Here is a 7279-nt window from a genome sequence, read left to right on the forward strand (position 1 = left end):
TCCACAATATGTCAATATTCATATAATTATGTGGCAAAATTATGGAAAATGCTGATCCACTGTTTTACGCATCAACAGAAAACTGGCAAACAAACACTCCAGCAGAAGCCCGACCACTGCAACAGGTATGAGAGAATATAAACTATACAACATTATCTACTCCCTTCATCAAAAGTAATAAAAGCCATGATTTTGCCCCGAGAAATAATGTACAGGTTCAATCAAGATGACTCCTGTATATAACATACAATAAATATTCTGTATAGACATACAACTGTGGATACGAATAATCAGATGTAACAAACTTTTTGTTTTTTGCCTAGAACAAGAATCTGCATACGAGAACACATTCAACATATATGAAAACTGAAAAGAAAATATTAAAAAGGTGAGTCAATTGATTAAACTGTAGGAAAATGCACCTAGAAGTTGTTATGGAAATATTGGAACACAGCTTATATGAAGAAAATACTGTATGAACACTTGGAACAGACAGCTGATCAGAGCTAAAACACACGAGTGACATTTAACCTCTTTGTCATTTTCTGTCCAGCAGGCTACTTGAAAGACGAAGAGCTCCACAAGACAACATAATTATTACCTAATTGTGGCAATGCTAAGAGGGAAATTTGTTTGTTTTGCTATTATACACCAACAACGCCACCCAGGGAATTTCACCCCAGGAATTATCCACAGGGACCACCAATCTGTGGTCAACCACAGGACACAGGTTGGGACAACACAAGGCACTGGATGTGAATCCACAAACAATTATACAAGTTTATTTTTAATATCAAATTGTTTTCTTTAAATACAGTTCACAAATGTTCAATTAAATCTATAATCGATGCAATATTACGCGAAATGGAAGACACACCTGAAGTGGACGATCCGCTCATTCATATAATCTCAGCGGCCCCTCCCTGTGATCAAAACAACGAGGATAATGGCTCACAGCTTGGTGACAGACTGTGGGAGAGGGAACATAGATGGAAAACCACCTGATTTAGAACACTCCAAAAACTCTATCTCATTATTAATTAACAGTTAATGTGTTAGTAAAGCCAAATCTAATTTGACTCTGCTTTAACATAATGAGGATTTACCAGAGTTGTGTTGCTGTGAACTAGATCAGGGCCTCGTTCCTTATACGTAGCTAACTGAGTTAGCCGGACCATTTTCAGGATAAGATTGCATAGATCAGGCTTTTTGGTTCCATGAAGCAAGTTTGGCAAAATCACCATAGCAACACATCGGTGATCACAAAGATCCATTATGACATCACAACGACGTCCTGTACGAGCGCTATCAATGCTGCCCACAACGCATCATTTATTCACAAGAAGAACTTCTGGAGCCGTTACGTTACGTGGTGAACACCTCAGACCACAGCTGAGCTTTCACTGTCCCACACACTGTCTCTCACACTGTCTCACACACTATCTTACATGTCTCACACACTATCTCACACACTATCTTACATGTCTCTCACACTGTCTCACACACTGTCTCACACACTGTCTCTCACACTGTCCCACACACTGTCTCACACACTGTCTCTCACACTGTCTCACACACTGTCTCACACACTGTCTCTCACACTGTCTCACACACTGTCTCTCACACTGTCTCACACACTGTCTCACACACTGTCTCTCACACTGTCTCACACAGTGTCTCTCACACTGTCTCACACACTATCTTACATGTCTCTCACACTGTCTCACACACTATCTTACATGTCTCTCACACTGTCTCACACACTATCTTACATGTCTCTCAGACTGTCACATATTGTCTCTCATAACGTTTAACACACTGTCCCACAGACTGTCAGTATAGCCCAACATCACAGATGCATAAGGCAGTCTCTACACATGCAATTGAAATAACACAGATATAATTAATAATAAATAAAATAATAATTTACATAACAATCACAATTGAGATAAAGTATACAATGTGTCAATTGATATTTATAAAGTTTTTATGTATATTGGTGTGTATTCAATAAACACTTTATGTAGATCCTCATTGCCTTCTGTATCACTGCCTCTGAATACAACAGAAAAACATGTTTATAGATCCACATTAACATAAAGACATGCAGCATATTTCACCTTGTTAATGTTCTCTGGGATGAGTTTGGTCCTTTGATCACTTCTGTTGAAGTTCTCTGCAGATGCAAACATGTACTGCTCTCACTTTAGTCACAATACGCTAAACGTATACATATATATATATGTTTATATATAGTCATATATATATATTGATATTTTGAACAGTCCTATGTAATTTGAGTTGAACATTAACCATTATATTTATTCTCAACTGTGCACAATTTAATCTTGACGTTTTGATGAAAGTCTATCAAGTAATAAAATATCATCAGTTTGTAACGAGGCGCTCAGGTCCAACACAAAAGGAATTTAGCGATAGCTGTACTCTATCTTTATTATCATCATATTATTACTAGTACAAACACAAATCATTAATCTAAAAGGTTTGGCGAGACCAATGACAGAGGAAGGTCACATGTTTAGCAGCCAATGAGGCTCAGTTTGGTGTTTTACTGCTTTTGAAAAACTCCCTGAAATGTAATTTTTAGATAGAGACACACCTGGATACAGGTTGGATGATTTAAGAAAAAATACGGGTAAAATTCATATTTATCTCTCCAGAGCTCATAAGGTTCAGAAGGAGTGAAAGCACAACACCACACAAACACGTTGTGTGTTTTGTCGAGCGATTGAAGTAGGCACGATGAGGAAGCAGTCACACATTGATATTACTGTAAATCAATGTAATGTCTGCAGGAACCGAGATCAACCATTATTCATGGTGACCTTGTGTGATGAAATATCTAGTAATAGTTTCATTGCTGCAAATATTTTTGTAATAATAGCAGAGTATAGATGATTTGATGTATAAAGAAAAAATAATAAACTAATCTAACTGCCCCTACTTTGACTGCAAGAGAAAGCAAAAGTGGACAAATACTGAGTGTCACTGATAATTGGATACACAGTTCCCTCATTCAAGCAACATTCAAGAGTAGTACTATAGTAACATTTTTATTTAAAAGGTTTTTCTCTGTAGGGGTCAAAGGTCAACACCAGATTCTCATGAAAATGTTTGTTATAAACTTCTTCATTTAGCGATTTCAGGTGGATGAAGACAACAAGGCGAATGTCAAAATGTTGTTTTAGTCTTATGATTGAGCCTGTTTATTATTGCATATGAATAAAGAACACTATACTGCATTTTGGAGACAATTGGTGAGATTCTCTGTTTTTGAAAAAATGTATGTGTAGGTAATTAATTGTAAACCATTTTTTTATGCTTTACATTGAAACGCGAAGAGTTCCCCCCTCTGGACCCGGGTAAAGGCTGGGTTAGGTCTCCCTCTGGTGGATCTGGGAGAGGTTGGCATTTGCACGCACCTGTCACTGTTCCCGTAATCACACACCTGCACCGGATCTACAATCACCGGGGTATAAGAGGGAGAGGCTGACAACCAGCCGACGTTGGACCGTTGCTGATGTCGACCTCAGGTTTTGGCAAGTCTCAGTTGAGCGTCATCGAGTCATCGAGTGAAGCCGAGAGCTGTTTGTTGTTTCGTGTCAGTCAGTGTCCCGTTAGTTATCTCTCGTTTCACCTCCTCTGTGCCAGTTGTACCTGTCTGTTCCTCCATGTTGGATTATCACTGGACACCGTACACCGTCTGGGAAATCGTCACCTGGGATTCACCTTCATCACCTGCACTCCCCCCCCCCCCGCTCCGGCCGCTCATCTACCATCGAGTCATTCAATAAAACAGACGTTGTTCACTCGCTATCTGGCTGCCGTGTTGTTTTGTTCTGCGTTTGGGTTCAGCCTCATAACAACCCTGACAGTTATTTTCAATTTCTCATTGCTCATTATTCAATGCTCAATCTACATTTTGACACGTTCAGCGACACACAAGTGTATACGGACCTAACCGTGAATAAAATGTCACTGCTTTCACCACATTTTTCAAAATCCACAAACACTTTTGTCATTCATACTCCACAAACTACAAAACACTGTATTTGCAGGATATTTTTCATACGCTAACACACTGCTTTCAAAACTGATAAAACCACATTTAAATCAGAATGATGACAAATTTCTAAAATTTATGGATTAATTATTTTGAAAATTATCAGTCCAAGCTGGTTGCAATTTCAGCTCAAAACCAACCCAGGTGTCCTGCTTTAGTCTCATCACCATGTTTCAGGTGATGGCTTGGAACTGATTTTGTTAGGAAATATGGATCACAGAGGATATGATATGAGGGAGAGTGTGTGGAGGACAAAGGAGAGGAAAACAAAGAGCACTGATATCTGATGAAATACAGTATATGTTTTGAACATGGTCTCACTGTGAGAGAGGCCGGTCTGAGGCTGCAGCCAAATCTGCACCACTCAACATTTGCGCCAATAGTAGACATTTTTTGCTTGTTAGCAATAAAAACAATTGAAATATCATGATATAATGTCTGTCTTGTGTTTTTCATCAACTACATTCCTGGTAACTCTTCAGGAACCTCAATGTTTTCAGTCTTCTCTGGACATGTTTATTGTAGTGAACAAAAGGGTTTGGATTTGAATGCACACTGCGTCTTTCTGTTGAAATGTGGTCGTCGTTTACATAACAGTAAACTTTACAGACTGACGGAATGACCAATGGATCCATTTAGAGCTCATAAAAGCACAGAGATGTAGCGTCACCACCTATGTTAGGAATGCATTTTGTTTCACATAAAACTGGTTTCTGTATCAGAGCACTTAATGGTGAACTTAGTGTATAGAGTTGTGAGTTTCAGTTTAGGAAAAGAAACATCAAGGGACAGTTAAGCTTGATTCTGTTTTGACACAACCAAATTAGCCAAATTACCTCAATTGCCCTCAGCGTCATTGAGTAACATTATGTTTACACTTTGAGTTATTGAGAAGCCACAGTGATGTTGTGACACAAAATGAAATTATTTTGTCAAAGAATAACACTTGTGTTTACTTCACAAGGTACATGGATTCAATGAAAGTACACCAGGTTTCAAAATACTGGCTATTGTTGACCTTACAAAAACTGCATAGACTTTTATGCTTCAGTTTTACAGGTATTTGCTTCCAAAAGATGCAATCCATCGATTTTACACTAAATTTTCACTTGAACAGTAATGCTCACATTCAAAAGCATATTTTCTTTTACTGTACTACAGGAGGTACAGTAGAAACATGATATGATAGAACAGAAAACGTTTTACAGTGAAGCTTACAGTGAACAAAATATCCATTAAAAAAAGAGCATGCAGGCCACATGTTTTCATCAACATCACATCTGATATTATCCAAGGCGATGCACCTGGGATAAAACCGCTTGGCACGTTGGATCCACCCCTGGCAATCATGAAATGTGATGCCCCTGCAGCCAGCATCCATGGCGTCAAGGAGGGACATCGGGTCATGTGGCTGATGGTCATAAACCTTCCACCTCCATGCAGAAAAGAACTCCTCTATGGGGTTGAGGAAAGGTGAATAGGGTGGAAGGGAGAGTCTTACCAGTCTTGGGTGGACTTCAAACTATGTTGTTATTGCTTGTGAATGATGGAAAGCCACATTGTCCCAGGAAATTACAAAGGTCCTCATGTTTTCACCCGCCTGACCCTGCTCTGGTACCAGGCGCTGGTGGAGATCATTGAGAAACGCAAGGATGCGCTCGGTATTATAGGGTCCAACCTGACATCTGTAAAGGAGTAATCCTGCATTTGCAATTGCTGCACACATGGTACTGTTTGCCCCTCTCTGTCCTGGCACGTCAACTGTGGCTCTTTTTTCAATTACATTTCGTCCACGTCAACGCCTTTTGGCCAGATTGAATCCTGCCTCATCTACGTATATGAATTCATGAGGGGTCTGGTTGGCCTCCAATTCCATAGCTTTCTGAAACAAAGTTTACGTAAATCATGTCATTACTGTATACCATACTGCACTGTACTGTTACTTATTACTGTAGGTTATCTACTTGCAAAGTGCAAAGCTTATAGAACTGGATATTGAATTGAATATACACAATACCTGGACATATTGTCGTCTCTCTCACTGTTCCTCTCAAAGGGAACAGGGTAGAGCTGCTTCATCCACACTCTGTGTTTGGACAATGTCGTGTAATGGTTGTGAGGCTGATGCTATCAATATTGTCAAATATCTTATGATCCTCCAGATTTCTAGTTTGAATTTCATGCAGTTTTAGTGCATTATTTGCAAAAAAACATTTCTGCAATGGCAAGCTCTTGATCATTGTTGAGGAGCTTTCCTCTTCCCTCAGAGGCTGGATGACGTTGCATTCTTTAGAGGGACAAAAAATGAGTCCATACAAGTCCTCCTTTTACTGTATAACCCCTGCCACTGAGTGTAAGCCAGACTGGAATCAGCTATGGTTGGCTCAACATCAATCAGCTGTGTGTCAATTATTCAATTGTGTGTTCATTATCAGCTGAGATATATTGTTTTTGAACTGATATCATTGTAGAAGCAGAGGTTTTATACTGTATCTAAGGTTTGGAATATTGTGGGGTGGTGTGTGTCAACATAAATACTAAAAAACACTCCATTGTTTTGTTGGGAGGTATAGCTTGTCTGTTAAAACACCGATGCTGGGCTAATTGTGTTTAGAGTTGTGACATGTGACAAATGGTTGGAAAAACGTTTGTTAGCGACTGAAAAAAACAGAATTTTTATTCTGGAGAGAGTTTTATTAAAAAAAAAAGAAACGCAAAAAGATGTCCAGGCACAGTATAAAAAAATCCACATTTAAAAAAACAATTCAAAAAGCAGTCTATCAGCAGACATTGGCAACTTGTTGGTAAAGCTGTCTGAAGGAGGTCAAGTGTCTCCTGGATGTCTTTGATCCTCCTGCTCGAGGAATGCTACGCCTCGCTGATCCTCCATCCTCTAAGAGACCCAAAAGCACTCACCGACCAGCTCGTAAAACACACAGCAGCTCTCCTCCAACACGACTCGGCCTGCTGATGCATAGTCAAATGAGTTCATCGGTATCTTCTGACTGAACTTAGACCCTCGGGAGTTTTGGTGTGTTTACTCGGTGACATCGTAAACAGTATTTGTGCTTTTCATTACTGAGTGAGCGGAAGGGGGGGGGGGGGGGGGGGGGCTGTGCTGTTGCTGTGTGAGGATAAAAGAGCAGGAGCCCCTGTGACTGTCCATGGAATCCAGAGAGCACTGAGAGACAACAT

Source organism: Pungitius pungitius, chromosome 11 (assembly GCF_949316345.1).
Source record: "Pungitius pungitius chromosome 11, fPunPun2.1, whole genome shotgun sequence".
NCBI classification, from domain to species: Eukaryota; Metazoa; Chordata; class Actinopteri; order Perciformes; family Gasterosteidae; genus Pungitius; species Pungitius pungitius.